Source organism: Hyaena hyaena, unplaced genomic scaffold (genome assembly GCF_003009895.1).
Source record: "Hyaena hyaena isolate Hyena2069 unplaced genomic scaffold, ASM300989v1 scaffold_763, whole genome shotgun sequence".
Classification (NCBI taxonomy): Eukaryota; Metazoa; Chordata; class Mammalia; order Carnivora; family Hyaenidae; genus Hyaena; species Hyaena hyaena.
Genome location: NW_024081394.1, coordinates 502,117 through 522,076, shown reverse-complemented (window position 1 = coordinate 522,076; position 19,960 = coordinate 502,117). Strand labels below are relative to the sequence as shown.

At 34.5% G+C, this 19,960-nt stretch overlaps 1 long non-coding RNA gene across 1 annotated transcript in view; it reads right to left on the bottom strand.

Annotated features, from left to right (window-relative positions):
* The window catches only part of LOC120221170, a 53,274-nt gene that overhangs the window by 7,680 nt on the left and 25,634 nt on the right, over positions 1-19,960 (bottom strand). The window contains exons 3-4 of the long non-coding RNA XR_005525749.1: positions 4,513-4,594; positions 961-1,152 (exon numbers count right to left, since the gene is read on the bottom strand). This is a non-coding gene — a long non-coding RNA (uncharacterized LOC120221170). The remainder of the gene's footprint in view (positions 1-960; positions 1,153-4,512; positions 4,595-19,960) is intronic.

Genomic DNA, 19,960 nt, shown 5'->3' with positions numbered 1-19,960 from the left:
CATTCTTCTACCATCTGCCATGAATTTCTGGCTTATCAGTTTTACTGTGGAATATTGTTTCTCCAAGATTTCAAAAGTCCTCCTAGCAGGATGTTAGCATATCTCCCCAAATCTTTGTTGGGGTGTTAAATCCTGTGTGATAGGAGAGTGCTACCATATATAGACTTTATCCAATTTTATACTATTTCCCAGCATCCTCGAGATCCAATCTGTTATATGGTCCCCTCACTTTTGCCAGAGCATTTTGGCTACGTCCTGCCACTTCTTCAGTGTATAGCCCTTTTCTTCTTTTATCAAACTGAGCACTTTCTCAGCCAGATTCTATAGTGTCTTCATCCCAGTTCCTTCTTTGGTGGCCAAGAGGGCAGGTGGGAGTGGAGAGGTGCAGTTTTATTTTAAAACAGAGATTTTGTATTGTCTTTAAATTTTGGGAGTGGGGTAGGTGTGGCACACTAATATAGAGGACTCAGCCACTTTGGTAGACCCAAAGTATTTCCAAAGAATCAAAGGATTCATGATTTTTCAGAGCATCAATCCACATGCCCCTATTCCTACTTGGACAGTTTCCACTTTTCCTTATAAAACATTAATCATGGCTTAAACAGATTTGCTATATTTGAGATTTTAAACTGCTTTGACACTTGGTACCCTTTTAACTAAATCCTAGGACTGCTTCTTATTTTTGTTCTGCCCTCTTGCTGAAGGGGAGGATTATATCTATATATGCTACCAGTTAGTCCCTCTGTTTTTCAAATTTTCCATGAACTGGTGATTAGTTACCTTCAATCTTTAATTTTCTTGAATGAATCTAACAACAGCCATATCATTACATAGTCTTTACAATCACTAGTTCTCTTGTACTTTTCAACGTCCTGAGATACTACACATGACAATTCATACACTTATATTGATGTCTCACTCTATTTAATCCCAGTTGTCATCTGGACCTTGACCACATACCTGGAGTTATCCACATTCCACATGCCATCACATGTGTCCTCATTGTCAACTTGCTGCAAAATCCCATATTGTAACTTGTTTCTTCAAATCACTCCAGATACCAACTGTCTTGGTATGAGTTTCTCAGGAAACAGATGCTTAGAGATTTGTATACAGTAAATTTATTTGGAAATACTCGTGGGAACAATGTCCCTGAAAGAATGAGAGAAGCGGATATTGACAGGACAAGTAGAACTGTGATGCTTTTGCAACAGAAATTTTAGCTAATGTTATAAGTAGCTGTGGAACAAGAATGACCTTTCAGACCTTACATGCAAATAAAGGCTTGATGCCAAGTTTTATAGGATTCTGAATTGACCAGTGATCGTGGGGGGAATGTATTCATAATGTTAATGATCAAAAATGCAATACTCAAGTTTACTCTCCATTATTAACACTCTTCGTTTTTAAGTCTATACAATTAAAAAAACCAGTCACAATTCCTGATTTGTAATGTTTGTAGATTTTCTTGGTATATATATTTCTATTATTGCCAATTTTAAGCTTCCAGCAAAATGTGGCCTACCACAGAGCTGAAAAGTGATGGGCAGCAGCCACAATTACAGAAACGCAAGAGATATAAATACAAGAGCACAAGAGAAAAATATAAAATAATTGGGACATCATGTGTTTCAAGTATTTAAATCACTTCAAAATATCATTTATAGAACTGTGATACATACTTAAATTTTTAAACATAACTATATCTAAAAACTGGTCTCTACATTTTCAGAATATTTACAAATGGCCCTCACAAGCTACTACAAGCTGGTTTGCGCAAACTCCTGCATCCCATCACAGCATTCATATTAAACTTAAATGCAACACATTAATTTGCACTTTCCTCAATTGACCACTCATGTTGGAAAATATTAACAAGCTATAAAGCCATGCTACAGGCACTTTTGAACTCCTCCATGTAACTGAGTACCTAAGTTCTTTCCTTTAGAATAAAAATGGCCTGGAAGAGAGTCTGCCCTGAACACTAAAACATTTGTTTAAAAATATAGGTTTTATTGCCTCCTCTTCCTGTTTAAAGGTGACACTTGTATGATTACCCTACTTTTTTAGCTTTGTACTCTCTGTACTTTTTTCTTAGCAGTAGAGGAGAATACTTGAAGTGGGTCAGAGTAAAAGGTCACCAAAGATGAGGCCTGGGAAATGGGCATGAAAAGTAAATGTAATTCCTTTTGTCTGATCTCTCTGATACTGCAAAAGCTCACATTAATTAAGGAACTACCAAGAATTACATAAAGCATGCTGCATACATTACCACAATGAATATTATCATTATCCACATTAACTTATGAGGATACAGAGGCACCCAAAACATAAAGCAAATTGTCCAAAGACACATACTTTTTTGTTGAGTAGGTGAAACCAAGAGTAAGCCCAACTTCTAGGAGTTTACCAATTTCATTTGTTAATCACATTAACTAAATATATCATTTACATAAGTCTTAATCATGGAAATAAATATATTTTAAAAGTTTATTTATTCAACATAATTAAAAACAACACTGAGTTAAGTGGTTATGCTTTGAATAGAAGCCATTCTTAGTGTATTAAGCTGTCTTAACATTTGGTTTATGGAAATAACAGCAAATATAGGGATCTTTGGTGCTTCTAAGTATTTACAAATAAAGCAAACAGAGCAAGTAGCAATTCTACAGCTACTATCATGGCAACCAGAGAGGAGACACCAAAGTTGGGACTGGTAAGCTGTTTACTAACCAATGGCTGGGAGGTCTTAAATGCATTCTGGATGATTCAGTAGTTTAGGCAATATTCTTGAAAGGTTGGATTAATATCATTGCTGATTTGTTCAATTTCCTAAATTGTGTTGATTAATCTTGCTCTAAAAAAATGTTATGAGGCCGGTAGACAGAAGGGGCATATTCTTTATTGAAGATGAGTAAGATAGACAACACTTATTTAATAAGCCATTGCTAAGAATTTATTTTGCCCCAGATAGTGTATTTGTGGGCGTATTTTTAGGTACTCATATAAATGTACGCTTTAATTTAAAGTGTATTTGTGGGCGTATTTTTAGGTACTCATATAAATGTACGCTTTAATTTAAAGTGTATTTGTGGGCGTATTTTTAGGTACTCATATAAATGTATGCTTTAATTTAAAAAATGATATATTACCCGTTGGCACATCAGTCACCATAGTGACTGATCAACGTGGTGATGACTTTTGAAACAAGTTAGTGACTAAATGAAATTAAAGTCACACCCTAGGGAAAACAAATACCTCAAGTTTAACTTTCCAAAAATTATCTGTTGAAGATAATTAGATGTATGTGTATATAGAAAACTAAGTAACATTGGAGACTTTTAGGAATACTGTTATCCTTACTTTACTCCTTGTTCATTCTATCTGTCCAACTTTCTGTTTATTTATAAAATAACAGTATTATCAATGGATCAAGTGCAAATAGATGTCATCAACAGTTGTTATCACATTAAATATATAAATAAATGTTCATAGTATATATGTTTGCATGTATGTTGTATGCATGTTCACAAAGATATTTTAAAGGTAATTATTAGTATTTTTCCTACTAAAAATAGATTCTGTGTGAGTACTGTATAGTGAATGGCCTTCTACATCCTTGTTGCATCTGCAGCTGCTTTTTGGGTCAAGTGCTCAGATGCAATTCCTTACATGTGGGTTGCCATGCCTTGGGTTTGATTTCTGAAGAATTTCCTCAGACTTGATTGTTGTCTGACAAAAACGTACATTAAATAAAAGGAAGACCAGTGGCTTTATGAGAAAGACTAATTTGGGAACTCTGTTAACCTACCGGATCAAATCTCCCTTTTGTGGTTGATTAACATAAGACATACAAGAAATTTTTACAGAAAGTTGTATTACACATCCGCAACTCTAAGTGATACATGGAGAAAGTATTCAGGACAAGCCATTTCACAGTAGACATCAAGAATAAAGAGAAGTGTGAGGGGAAAGGAGATAAGGTGAAAACAAAACCAAAACCAAAGTAGGAACATGAGGAACCTGCAGTAGATACCATAGCAGCCATCTAGCATAAGTTGAGTCTTTAGAGATTTTGGTGCTTTTAGACCTGATATAGTATCATAAATGTCTTCTCACTTCATCTTGATGCTTTTATTTTATTCTTGGAAAAATTTTCTTTCATTTTTTTTCTTTCCTGCATGGATTTAAAATAAAAAGCCCATACCAACAGAAGTAAGCTAAACATATTCCTGTTGCTTACTATCAGAGTTAAATTTACACAAATTGAAAACACATACTTTAAAATAAAACATTAAAATGCATATATGTATGTAAAAATTATTAAGCAATTTATATCCTTTTTTCATCTTAAAATGATTATAGAATATCTATGTTATGTTACCTATTCTTTCTGTTTCTGGAAACAATATTAAGGCTGTTTTGAAAAGTTACAAAGGCCACAATTTTTAACGTTTCTTACAAAGGAAAGGGGAACAATTAATTTTCTCTCCCCCAGATAAGTATATTTACAGAAACAATGTAGAACTCTATATCAATCCATTCCACACATCTTCTAGAACCTTCTGTTCTTGCTGAAATTTTAGGGCTTTTTCTGTGGGAGAAAGGAAAGCCATTGTAACGGAATATTATTGAACTTCATCTCTTCTTCATGGTAAGGAAAAATAGTTACTTTGATGAAGGAAGTTAAAAGCCATGTGAAAGCAAAGAGCAGAACGAAACTTACCAATGTCAACTGACCCAGGGAATTCAGAGTTATGAGTACTCTGATGAGTTTGCAGGACACTTACCATCTGCTTGTGTTCTAACCTACTCACAAGCTTACAGACTATGTACACTCCTCTTGGATTTGTGGGACCAGCACAATCCTGTGATTGTATCAAGTGACATCATTGGAAAATCATCCGAGAACAATGTTTATAAAGCCTAGCATTTGGAAAGTATTTATGTCCTCAGAAACCATCTTGGCCAATCTTCTCATTTTTACATTGGGAAACATGAAGCCCAGAAATATTCAGTAGCTAGCTCAAGGTCACAAAGTGAGTTATAATCAGCTCTAGGACCACAACATGATTTTTTTTATTCCCATTTCAGTTTTTATTTCAGTTCCCATATTTTTCTCACCATGGCATAGATTCAGCCATTTCTGCCTGATGATAGAAATCTTCAAACAATGTTCTCAAGGCTTATGTTTGTATTTTATTTAAAATTCGGCCTACTGAGACTTACTGAATAATTCTAATGATTTTATTTAATAAACACTATGTTGGTAATGAGTGCTATGTTATAATGCATTCCTTCATGCAATTCTATAAAGAAAATAAAAACAAACAAGATACTCTAAGAAGCAACTACTATCATTTATCCCATTTTACAGAAGAAATGGAGTTTCAATGAATATAAATAAATTACCCTTAGTAACAGAGTTTAACAAGGTGGGAATTTTTTTAAATATATATTTTTTAATTTTCTGTAACATTTATTTATTTTTGAGACAGAGAGAGACAGAGCATGAGCTGGGGAGGGGTAGAGAGAGAGGGAGAAACAGAATCTGAAACAGGCTCCAGGCTCTGAGCTGTCAGCACAGAGCCTGATGCAGGGCTCCAGCCCATGGACTGTGAGCTCATGACCTGAGCTGAAGTTGGACAGTTAACCAACTGTGCCACCCAGGCGCCCCATCAAGGTGGAAAATTGAGGCTGGTCTATCTCTCTGATTCAAAAGAAGTACTTTAGTTTATATCCAGTTTCTACTTAGTTTACATTTCTGGACATAATCCACTTTCACCAGCTTAGACTCAAAATATTCCCTTTTTAGTGGATTGACCATCATTCATTATTCTGAATGTTTCTGCCCTTTGTGCTTTTCCACTGCTTGAATTTGAGGGTATTTTAAAGCAATAGGACAATAAAAAGTCTCGGCTAGAACTAATCCTTATTAGCCTGAAGCTTCAGTATCTCTCAGTGTGGTCTTCTCTCCTTGGTAGTGAATGATCTGGTACATCAATAGTGTTGGGGAGGGTTATAGGATCTTTTATGTAATTAATAGTATGCCCTCTGAGGAATAAATACAGAGGTTACAATATAAATTCACACAGTATGCTGGCTAAGTGATAACTTGATGTGTTCCAGTGCATAAATCCTCCAAAAGGACTGAAGGATAAATTTGTGATAAAAAAGAGAAAGAGTTTCTTTTTAGAGTTTACAGTATTGTGTCTCCCTCTCTGCAAGGACAACTACATGGCTAAATAAATAAAAACAACAACTCAATGAAAATATGGCAAATTACTTAATTTTGTCAATCACGTATTCGATGAATATTTTCTGAGCTCCAATGTATAAAGAACCCTAGGCTGAATGCCGTAGAATATCTGAAGCCATGGTGTTCTGTGCAATGCACTTAACTGATTAGAAATGGGAATTGTAGCACAGTCAGTGGTGATATGTGTAACAAGAGGGATGTGATCTTTACTGCTGCCCTCTAGAGGAACATTACTGTAGATAGAGAAGATAGTTGACTATTATAATCAACCACAATTTGAAGCAGCCTTCTGTTGTATACATAGCCACTGAAAGTCTGAAGGCAAAGATAATAAAACAAGTAAAACAGAATGAAATTACATATTACCATGATTTGTATAGGTATTTGGAATGACTTTTTTCCCTTCAGTGTCCTTCTATTCTACTTTCTAAAATGACGCATTTCACTTCTAAATGATGCTAAAATAAATAACACCTAATAATAACTTAAGAAGAATTAGGAATGCTTTAATAATAACGTAGCTAAACATGCTGAATTTACTAGTTTATTCACATAAGTACGATTTGTATGGTCTGTAACTTTGAGGTGTTTCACATAATAACTATAAAAATAAAATAATTTTCCTCATAAATACTTAAAGTGATGTAAGTATTTTGGTAAAAAAATAGATTACTATGCATTGATAATACAATTACTAAATCTTACAGTATCTTGGATATCCTCGAAATACAGGGGGAAAATGTGGTTTGTAGAAATGGAGGGAATAAAAGTTGCCTGCATTTTTTTAGAATTATTAAAAATATCTTGATTGGCATCAATTAGCTCACTGTGTCTACATGGGATACTTACTGCTTCACATATTTTGTACCACATATTGTTTGCAGTGATTAACATATTTAACCAATATTTATGTGGGTGAGCTTTTCTAAATTCTAAAATATAATTTTGTTTTAATATTATAAAGCATCTCTCCATTGATGCTTTGTATTTATCTTTCAACTCACATCAACAGGTTAGCAAGTAGGATATTGTAAAACAAGGAAAATGGTTGTTTATCATTATGAACATATAACACAACTTCAAATGTGTTCTATATGTTCTATGAACCATTATTATTTCAATTATTTTTTCCCATTTGGAAATGCATTCCAGTTGTCATTTTGTCTTAGATAAAATTTCTTCTTTCAAACAATGTTATGCTCTTTGTCGTAATTACTCTTAGGGATTCTAATCAAAGGTGGATGTCATGAGAAATAAAGCATGCATTGGAATCACACATGCATTCGATGTTCAGACTACTGAATAAGGAATCCTAAACAGATATATAATTAAACACAGTAACAGCTGTGTTCAAGACATAGGAAGAAAGATGAAAAAGTGATCCTTATTATTCATTTAACTTTCTTTTTCTTAGACCAAATATAAATGTCTTTAGAATTCTGTGACGTAACTTAATTTTAGAAATGCCTTGAAATTTGATGTCAGCATAACACCTAAATGATAGACTTATGGAAATCAGGGGCACCTCGTTGACTCAGTCAGTTGGTTAAACATCCATCTTCGACTCAAATTGTGATCTCATGGTTCGTGAGTTCAAGCCCTGTGTCGGGCTCTCTGCTGTCAGCCCAAATCCTGCTTCAGATCCTCTGTCTCTCTTTCTTTCTCTCCACTCCTCCTTCCCTCTCTCTCAAAAATAAATAAACATTAACATTTTTTAAAAAAGATAGAGTGATAGATATCAAAGACACACCTGAATATATGGTATAACACATAGTTTTGAATATCCATTCATTCATTAATTTTTTCATTTACCCAGTATTTCATTATTTCCCTGATATTTTATTTAAAAACATTATATTAGGTATTGTGTTAATTAGGTACAAAAGAGGAACAAGACGTGCTCTCTGAAATTAAATAAACCCATTATGGCCAAAAATGGTATAGAAATGGACATGACTTTCAATATTTGTTTTGCTAATTAACATTTCATAGTTTGGCCCTGAAAAAATTAAACACTTGTATGTTGTTAATCTCTAGATTTACTATCTTGTAACATCTTATATTCATGGTATCAGATGAAAATGTATATCTTAATATTGGCAATAAATACTTTAAATAGAAAATCTGCTTTTGGCCAGCACTACGTTTATTCAGTTTATTCTTTTGTAAAAAAAAAGTCCACCATGTAGTTTTAAATGATACTCTCACTTTCCCTGAAATAAAGGACACAGAAACTTTCCAACTTCCTTTTCCAGAAGATAAAAATAATAGTGAAAGCTGCAGGAGTAAATACTCTCAAAATTTACCATGAATGATTTGATGTGTAGTTTCTTGTACCCCGTGAATAATGGAAGAAACCTCACTGGTGTGCTTTATAGAATTACAGATTTACGTGGATTAGAGGCAGGGGTGGGTAAAGAAATAAAAGGCATTGATCAGCTTTGATAAGGGGTTCATATGAAGGAGTAGAAGATGATTAATTAAAGTGGATGTGAAGTTTGGACGATGAATGTAGTTAGCTTTTAGAACACAGTTGAAGAATTTGAGAAAAAGTCTATAAGCACTGTAAGAATGTTAGTGAGGTCAGTGGGAGTGATCTAGAGATGGCAAAGGTTTAATCAATAAAACAAATTCAAATACATTATTTCATTCAAATTCAATCACTTTTACAAAATACACAAGTCATACTTACTCCTCTAAGAAAACTCGTAAGTAAAAAGTGTGAAGACAAGAATAAAAAACAGTTGTAATCCTATCCCTAAAATATGACCTCCAAATATTCTGATGTTTGCTTCTCCAAAGATATTTCTATTCAGTAGAAACCCATGAGGACTTTCCCCTTATGTTTTATAAAAAAATGACATCAGCCTTCAGCTATAATTTGAATTCAGATTGTTTCACTAATTTTTCGCTAAACAGTGTGTGTCTGTGTTTTGCTTAACTTTGCTGTAACTGTCCCTTAAATCTTTATTGGAAGGCAGCAATACCTAACTTTGTGATTTTTGTCAGTATGTATAATGGAAGTTCTCATATCAATTCTTACACCTAAAAAACCCCTACATTTTAGTATTCAAATATTAACTCAATCTGTTAATGATCTGATTTTTTGTTAGTTTGTACTCCAAATTGACCTAACTGAATTTGCTTTTCAGATGTATGAGATTGATTGAGTAACCTTCGGTAGCTTCCAATAAGTTGGAGCTGAATGTTTTCTCTTCAAAGAAACTTACTACCACAAGGTATGCTCTAATACAATGTCTCAAATCAAATTTTGTCAGACTTTGAAGCAAGCAAGCATGTGTGCATACATGAAGACCTGCACACACCCATACAACCTTTTCTACAAATCTGGTGAAGTGTCTATTCTCTGTGTTTTAATCAATCAGCTAAGTGCCTTGCCTGGAAAGTCTCTTTTCAGGACTTAGTTATCTTTTGGAGAGGATCAGAGGGAAGAATTTTCTATTATTTGAACAAAGGAGGGATGGGGTCAGAAGCCTTGGACTCCATTCTGAAGTGTACTCTGAGATACATTACATTCTTTCACTTATCAGAATGGAAATTTCTGCTAGTATTTCTCCCTTATCTGAGTAATTTTACTACTGCTTATTTTAGAAAAAAGAATCATTTCTAATTATCACTGTGTTAATTTACAACCTCTTTAATGTTGACTGTTTATAAAGAGAGTTCTAGTATTTATATCTTAAGTAGAATTTGTAACTAGGTCTTTTAAAATGCCAGATCAAGGCTGCCTGGGTGGCTTAGTCGGTTAAGCGTCCGACAGGCTTAGGTCATGATCTCACGGTTTGTGGGGTTGAGTACCATGTCGGGCTCTGTGCTGACAGCTCAGAGCCTGGAGCTTCCTTCAGATTCTGTGTCTCCCTCTCTCTCTAATCCTCTCCTGCTCACACTGTCTCTCTCTCTTTCTCTCTCTCCCCCTCTCTCTCAGAAATAAATAAAACATTAAAAATTTTTTAAATATCAGATCAGACCAGTATGGCAATGATTTGTAGCTATACCCATTTATTATTATTTATATCTTCATATTTATATGAATACTGGGCATATAAACATATTCCCTTTATATTGAAATATTTCACGTGGAGTTATAGACAAAATGAGACTCATTGTTTATTTGTGGTCCTTTAGGCTAATTGGCACCTTCACTTAAAAAAAGTCATTGTTGTCATACACAAAGTCATACTCTTCCTATGATTTCCCAAGAATATTTTAATTTGTACTATGGGAAATTCCACTTCATACAATTTTCATAAAGAGCTAGCATCTTGGGGCACCTGGGTGGCTTAGTTGGTTAAGTGTATGATTTTGGGTCAGGTAATGATCTCACCATTGTGAGTTCCAGCTCCAGAGTTGGGTTCTGTGCTCACAGCTCAGAGCCTGGAGCCTGCTTCAGATTCTGTGTCTCTCTCTGCCCTTCCTCCGTTTGTACTCTGTCACTCTCTCAAAACTAAACAAACATTGAAAAAACAAAAGAATTAGCATCTTATGTCCAACCTGCCATGAAATTGTACAGCAAACCAAGATTCCTATTTATAAGAACTCTTCTCTATCTGCTGGGCATGCTCTTGGAGAACCACCCTCAGCTGTCAGCTATTTCAAGAATTGCCTCAGTGAGGAGAGCCACCTTAGTCAATGGCAAACTGCCTTCCTGGGGGATCCATAACTAATAAACATGAAAAAATAAAGACTGTCCCTCTTGCTTCTACTCAGGAAAATTCTGAAGAGCCATTCTAACTATAGAGCTCTCCTAGGGGTTGGCTGGCTCTGTCATTGGACCTCTTTGTTGTTCAGTTTCTCCATCTGAACAAATTATGCCTCTTCTCTTTTCTACAGGTGTTGATCCCATGAACAATCCATAATTTATCTTTTTCATTTTTTAATTTTCTTTTACTGTTTACATATTTTTGAGAGAGACAGAGAGACAGAGAGAGAGCAGTGGAGGGGAAGAGAGAGACACACACACACAGAATCCAAAGCAGGCTCCAGGCTCTGAGCTGTCAGCACAGAGCCTGCCATAGGGCTCAAACTCACGAAATGTGAGATGATGACTTGAGTCCAAGTCAGAGTTCAACTAACTAAGCCATCCAGATGCCCCCATACTTTATCTTTTCAAGTAACCCAACATATGATCTACTCCTTTGCCATCATTACATGTTCATAAATCAATGCATGAGGTTAAAACACTCACATCACTTAGAATATATTAGTATCTGGTTTCTCTATAGTGTTGTGTGTCCTCCTATAAGTTACATATTTTTTCCCTAAGATCAACAAGAGCTTTTTAGATGTTTGTTTATTTATTTTGTGGTTGGAGGGGTACAGAGAGGTATCCCAAGTAGGCTCCACACTGCCAGCACAGAGCCCAGTGTGGGACTTGAACTCACCAACTGCAAGATCATGATCTGAGCTGAAACCAAGAGTCAGATGCTTAACTGACTGAACCACTGAAGTGCCCTACACAGAGCTTTTTAAAAGCTGTGGTAAAATTATATTTTGCACCCCCTGATGGCTTAATATAAGTTTCTTTATTGCTTATAGCCAGGCATGCATTTTTAATTGAATGCTAATATTATTATTATTTCTATTTTGGACATATGCAGCAAGGTTAAAAAACTTCTTTCAGGTCATGAAACTAGATCATTTTCTCACACCATACATAAAAATATTTTATTTTTATTTTATTTTATTTTATTTTAATTATTTTTAAGGAATTTGATATTTTAACTAAAAAAACAGAAAGTGCTTTTAGCTCAGGATACAACTTTATGTTACTTACTTAGACAGTGTATCTGTACTAATACTACTTTGCTCAATATTTCGTTCTCCCAAGAAACTGATTTTGCTACACTTTCTGTCCCTCTGGGACAAAATCTTAGTTGGTAGGTCTAACCTACTGTATAGAACAATGAATTTTTTAATGGAATATTAATAATAATACTGTGCCAAAAACCAAGAGATACACCCAGAAAGAACAAATAAAGGGGAATCTGCTCAAGAAGAACAGACCATAGAAGGAGAACTTGAAAGCTCATCCAGGGCCAATCAAAGGGAATAGTACAGATCTGGGAGAGCACTCAGGAAGAAAAACAAAAATGGGCAACCTACCAGATCAAACACCAACATGCCTCTAGGACCCTAGGTTTTGCTTTGGTTTCTGCTTTTTTGGAAAATTAGGTTATACAGTATTTATGAGAAACTGTGAAATAAATAACTTATTGAAATCATAGTAGAATTCAGCATAAAATAATCTAGAATTTAAAATACACGTGCTTACACACACACACACACACACAGGATGGCAAGCTTTGAAGCTTCAAGTTCTCAGTATAAATTGTAACCCCCCCCCCAGAAAAAAAGAAAACATTTTAGGAGCAACTGGGTGGCTCAGTCGGTTAAGCATCTGACTTTGGCTCACACGGTTGGTGGGTTCAAGCCCCACGAGGAGCTCTGTGCTAACAGTTAGCTCAGAGCCTGGAGCTGGAGCCTGGTTCAGATTCTATGTCTCCCCCTCTCTCTGATCCTCCCCTGCTCACGCTGTCTCTATCTCTCTCTCAAATATAAATAAAACATTAAAAAATTTTTAAAAACCCAAAAAAACATTTTAGTTTTCTGAAGAATATATTTAATAATTAATAAATAACAAAATCAATTCAATATAATTATTTTTGTGCAAGGCACACACATTCACACCACACAACCATAATACACAAAATATTATATACATGAATGTGTGTGTGTGTGTGTACATATGTATGTGTTTAAAATTTTAAGAGTTTCAAAGAGCATGAATTTTCTCCACATAGTTTTGGAATTAATTAATAGATACAAAGCATGAGAGGAGTAGAGATTATCATCTTTAATAGTGATACATGTTAGATTGAAATACACTACTCGGATGTACACTAAATAAATTTTCTAACCCATTAAAAAATGGTGGACAGAAGATCAGGCTGTGTATTACAATAAATGAGAATAGACTTTCTTAAATAAAATGAGAGTGGAGCTGATTGATCTGACCATGCTCAGTCCCACAGAGTTTGAGTCCAAGGAAGTTTCTTTAAATGGAACATAAGGAGTCAAGCATAATTGTATGTGTTTGTGTGTATGAATCTGCACCCAGTTTTATAGATATAACACTCCTCCTAATGTTTTCAGCATTCTCCTTTCAGTTTCAGAAATTCTTATTAAGTTGTTTGCATAGCCAAATTAAAAAGGCTTTGTCAGAAAGCCTATGCTTATATACATATTGCTTTAAGAACTATCTAATATCTTGCTGTCTCTTTTTGGTATTAATTATGTGAATTTACAGTATTCTTAAAGGATATTACAAGTCACTCCTTTCACTTATGAGCAGATTAAAAGTTAAAAGAATTTCAGTGAGCCACACAATGGACTTTGTTAATGACCACAGATTTTAAAATGCAAAATAATTTTTGTACAAAAGAAATTGAAAAGATAAAACCTGATCAATTTATACAGAGGGGTTCAGCAAACTGTGACTATTTTAACATCAATATATTTATTTATTCCTCAACAATTATTGATTCTCTACTGTATGCCAGATACTTTAGTAATTACTAAGACACAAGAATAAAGCATATAGTGAGATATGTTATATAAATAAAGGATTATAATGTACCCTGGTAAATATTGAATAGAATGCTTCCTTTCCTTCTATTATAAAAGGAGGGGCATTTGGGTGGTTCAGTCAATTGAGCATCCAACTCTTGATTTGAACTCAGGTTATGATCTGAAGGTCATGGGACTGAGCTTCGGGGTTGGGCTCTGTGTTGAGTGTCAAGCCTGCTTAGGGTTCTCTCTCTTTCTTCCTCTGCCTCTCTCCCCGACTTGCACTCTCTCTCTCTAAAAATAAAACTAAATAAACAATAAAAATGAAAGGAATGTAATCTACTTTACTCTGAACAAAGAGAGTTTTGAAATGAACATAATCATAGTCTTTTCACCCCTCACTCTTCCACAAAATAGGAGCAATGCTAATCTGAATGGTTAAAATCTAGGGTGTTCACTGGGACATGTGTTTATCAGGAGATAGGATCACTGACTTGTAAGGTCATGGGTTCTATTATATTAACTCTTCTACCAGAAACTGGATGCTAATCAAATGCTCAATGCTCCAAGGCACTGAATAGTAGCTAACTGGACTGAATCTACCATGCAGATTGACTTTGCTCTACTTTTTATGGTCTACTTTTTAGGCATAGAGAAAGAGGTTTTAACATGCCATGGTGTTTGACCTGTTTTATTAAGAACCGTTGTAGGTTAAGGGTTATTGGAAATTTGCTTGTAGAATAACAGAGGCAATAGTTTGGATTATTGGATTTCATCTTTTTTTCCTCTTTATATTTTATTAGTTAGAAGAAAGCATGACTCACAAGGAAAAAATGTGTGGTAATGGATGTTAACTAGGCTTATTGTGATGATCATTTTGTGACATATAAAAATATTGAATTATGTTCTGTATCTGAAGTTAATAAAATGTTATAGGTCAGTTATGTCTCCAAAATAAAAGAAAAGAGCAGGAGTGATTTATATCTCAAATTACAAAATACTATGGGACAAACCTGAGAGGGTAAGGGTAACATTTGAATGTGTGTGTCTGTTATTTTAAATAAGGAGGGTTTTTTTACAGAAGAATCTCAGCTTTGAGAGCCAGAAGTACCTGTAAATGGTTACAGACCTTGAATGGCAGGCAAGGTATTTTTAATTTTAATGATAATAAGAATTAATATTCATAGAATACTTATAATGGGCCAGGTTTTATGCTAAATGCTTTACATGGAATATCTCATTTACTCCTCAGAGCACCTGAATAAGGATAATAATATTAGCAGCGGCATTTTAGTGAATGTTTCAAATGCCCTGACTATTCCAAGTGATATAAATAAACTATCACATTTACTTCCCAGAAGAACCCTATGAAGTAAGTGCATACTATTATTATCTCCATCTAACAGATAAGTCATTGGAGACATAGATTACTAAATAAATTGCCAAACATTGCATAGATATTACTTCGCATATGTTCTGATACCAAAGGTTCTATTGTAGGAAATGATTCTTTAAACACTCTCATGAACAGAAAACTGTAGCACAATAGATAATCTTAGCTTTAGAAATGTCAGTGAGAAAACCAGAAAGTATCAGGAATGAAGAAAACCAGGAAACTACTTGGAGAACTTGAAGGCCGAACTAGTCTTACGTGAAAGGAAACAGAAATGGAACCAGAATAATGTATCTGGAACTAACAGCTTTCAAATGCAGAACAAGGAAAGAGGAAGATATTTTATTCATGACAAAATCAGTGAGGATTTCTTGGGCTCAGAGAAAACTAACAGAGGGGAAAAGGAAGATCTCAGAGGGTAAACAAAAATGTTTCCCTAGAGGGAAATCCTCTCCAAAGTGTTATTGAGAGACTTTTTCTTAAAGTTAAGATAGGAAGTCAATAGCAGAGAAGCAACTAAAGAAATTTTCTGACATGACTGGGATAGCTACATTTGATATTTATATCATATCTGAATGGATCTGTGGAGGGAAGACTGGGAATTTCGGTTAGCCTCTCTCAGGCAACAATCAGTAAATACAGAAGTTGTTGACAGAAACTCAGATTTAAAAAGCACAAGGTGAACAGGCAACCATATAACAAGTTCCAAAACTAAGTTAAAATTTAGATTGACTTAAGTGTTCCCACTGTAGACATATACAGCAAAGACAGGTTATAACATTAGGATTTGTCTGACTAACAGACATTTTGTGCTGCTTTGATTTCATATTTTATGCTACTGAAGAATTTACTAGGCAATTTTTGACTTAATGTGTTATCAACGCTAGTGTTTTTCTTTTTTAGGAGTTTTGTATAATGAACAAATACATAGATTAAAGTGGGTTTAAGGGAGAAGAGAGGGCAGTACTCAAAGAGGAAGAGTAGAGCAAATGAATCTGATAAAAGAATATAGATAATAGAGGCCCCAAAACTATCAGATATAACTATCCTACATCTGTACAGATGTTCCCAAAAGAAATAGAATCAGTAGGTATATCAGTAGGTATGTATATATAATACATGTGTATTTGTATTAAAATATAATTAACATTTTATTTATAAATTAAAGGAGATTTATTATGACAAATTAGCTCATGCAATTATGGAGACTGAGAAGTCCCACAGCCTGCTGAGCAAGCTAGAGACCCAGGAAAGCTAGTGATATAATTCAGTCCAAGTCCAAAGCCTTGAAGACCAGGGGAACCAGTGGTTTAAATCTCAGTCTAAGGGCTGAGAAGGTGAGATGAAAGTACAGACTCAAGCAGGAGGGCAGGAAGTTTCCTCTGCTTTTTGTTCTATGCAGCCTTTCTGAAGAATGGAGAGGGCCATCTATATTACTTAGTCACCAATTCAAATGCTAATATCCAGAAATATCATCACAAACCCACTCAGAAATGTTCGATCTGAGTACCTCATGTTTAGTCAAGTCAATACATAATATTAACTAGTATTTATTAATATTATTAGTGTTAATCAGTTGTTGCTGTAGTAATGGTGTATAACAAGCTATTCCATATCTCAATGGTTTACAACTTAATCCTTCACTCTGCCCCTGGATTGTGGTTCAGCTGACCTAGGATTGGATTGACTGGGTAATGCTGCTTTAGACTGTAGATCCATTGTCTTGCAGTAGGGATGCAACTGCTTTTGCTCTGGGCTCTAGACTGAGATGTGGCTCTCTTAAGTATGTGCTTCTCCTAGAGGAAAACAAGATCACAAACTGACTCAAGGACTTTGTTTGAAAACCTGTAGTAACATTGCATTAATCAAAGCAAGTCAAATATCCAAGCCTAATATCAACATGACAGGGATACAGTCTGTACTCTGAGTGGGAGATGGAAACAAATGAATTATTTACAAATAGTCCAAACTGCTCTGAGACAATAATAGTATCACTCAGACTACAAACTAAATTTCAAGGATTCTAAGATCATGATTTTTTTTTCAGATTGAATGAACTTTCTGATGAGAGGAACCCATCTCTCAGAAGGCAATAGATGGAGTTAGTCTGAATCGTAAACTTGAAAAAGAGTTGTAAATAGAAGCAATAGAAGACTCACTGATAATATTAACAAATGAATGCACTCAAGACTAGTTAATTCTTGGATTTCTTAGTTCTACAAAATCCCAGATCCATGGAGACCATACCATATTTTGAGTATGATAATAGTCTAGCTCTGTGGGTCTTAAATTTTACTCATGGGCTTCAGTTAGCTTAACAGAGCATACTCTGCAGACAAGGAGGATATAGCCTGAGTGGGAGAGTGGGAGAGAGTAATGAGGATATACAATTAAGAGAAAATAGTTTAAATGAGAAATGAGGCTGGGTTGAGATGACACTGACTAAGTTTATAGGAACCTTTGCAAATTAACAGTGTTTAAAGATCTGAAGAAACTCAACAAAAATGTATATCTACTTAATAGGAACTTATTTATATACTTGTTTATGTTAAAAATAACTTTCACTCATTAAATATACATGTGAAGAGTGGAAAGAGAATCCAAAGAGAGGAATAAGATGGTTATTTGTAGCATATGTTATCAAAAAGAAGGAAAGAAAGAAAGAAGAAAAAGAAAAGGAGAAGGAAAGAAAGAATTAATACCTAAAATATATCAGAATATCTCCTTTATGGAAAAAAGAAATGTTAAACAACCAAAAAGAAAGGGGATAAAAAAACACTTAACATGCACACATGAGCATGCACACATGTGCACACACACTTAAGAAAGTAAATAACAATTAAAGACATATCAGTTCTTAGTAATTCAAAATGTAAACTAAATATCGGTGAAATACCATTTTACACTGATCAGATTGAGAAGAATGTAAAAGCCTGACAAAGCCAAATTCTGGCAAAGATGTTAACAGGGAATTTGCTACATTATTGTGAAAATTTCCCCAATGATTTTGGAAATTCATGCGGCATTACCTAGAAAAATTTGACAATGAACATAATACACAGCCCAGAAATTCCATTCCTAGGTATATGCCATAGAGCTGCACTGTCCAATACAATGTTCAGTAGCCATATGTGGTGATTTCAATTTCAATTTAAATAAAATCATACTAAAACCACATTTCAAGTATTATATGTTCATATATGACATGTGACTAATGGCTACCATTTTGGACTGCACAGACAAGGACTAGAACATTTTCATCATTCATATTACTAAGAGACATAAAAATAACCTTTACAATATTATTTATGATACCCATAAACTAGAAATAACTGAAAGGTCCAAAATTTTAGAATGAATAAGACAGTTATGATATAGGCATGCAATTCTATACCACAAAAAAATGAAAAATTAGAACTATTCCCAACACACTGGATAAATATTAAATGAGTACACTTGATAATAATTCCAATTATGTAAAAGTCAACCAAAACTCAAATCTAAGAACCAAAATTGTATTATTTTGATTGGATTGGTACATTAAGAAACTCATAATGAAGGTCAAGGAAATTACATACCTAGATACGTATACACATACACACATACGCACACACAGAGGGTGGGGGCAGAGAATGAATGAATGAAAATGAGAAGGGTCCATATTATCTTAAATTTTCCAGACTCAGTACTTTCAAACAACCATCTGTGATAGGGATGGAGGGAAAAATGAGAAGTTTTCATAAGATGTATAATATTTAAAGAAAGAGAAAGATATTCAAATAAAAACATCCATCAGGAAGTTTTGAAATCAGAAAGATGGGTCTGGGCCGAAATTATAGATTTAAGAATGAGCCATGTAGGGATAATAGCTGAAGCTGGGAAATTAGGTAAAAGCCTTAAGTACCAAAGCTTCTCCCTGTAAGGAGAACCACAGAAGAGAAAAGGAGAAGCAAAGAAGGAAAGATAAATCTTCTTTAATGGACTTATTGCAGTTTGCCCAAAGCAATTTACCCTGCATGTATTCTGTGCACAAGTGCTGTAGATTTCCCATATCGCAGTGGAATAAATTTATCTGAATTTCTCCTGCTTCTGAAAATAAATCCTGGCATTAAACTTTGCATGTTCAACTTTTATCTATTTTAGAAACAACAGAACAGAAATGTCAGCTGAAACTTCATTTCTCGGCATAAGCCTCTGTTGCCCACTGCCCCCTGGCCTAAATCAGGTATATTGATAAACTCACTGTCTGTATTCTCTTTGTAGCAATGAGCACAGATTGAAATGCTAAATCTTCCATACCCATATGGCTGCTTTATTATAATTACCTTATCCATTAAATTCTACCAAAGTGAGAAACATGTCATTTTAATTCACCATTTTATTTCTAGTTCATGTGCATAGGAGGTGAAAAACATGTGTTTTTGGAACACCTGACTGAATGAATAAATGAATGAATGATTGAATGAATGAATGAATTAATCAATCAATACATCAATTAGAACCTTGTTCATTTGCACTTGCCATGCACCTCTGGGCATCATGTATATAAATTAAGGGCAGGGATGAAATGAAGTATACATTTCCTCTACTTTGGAGGTCTTTTAGACATTTTCCATAATCACATACATGAAACACAAAAATCCTCCTTCTCACAGGACAGAACACAGGATCATAAATGCACAAATATAAAAAAGAAGAAAACTAAGTTTAGCTAAACATGT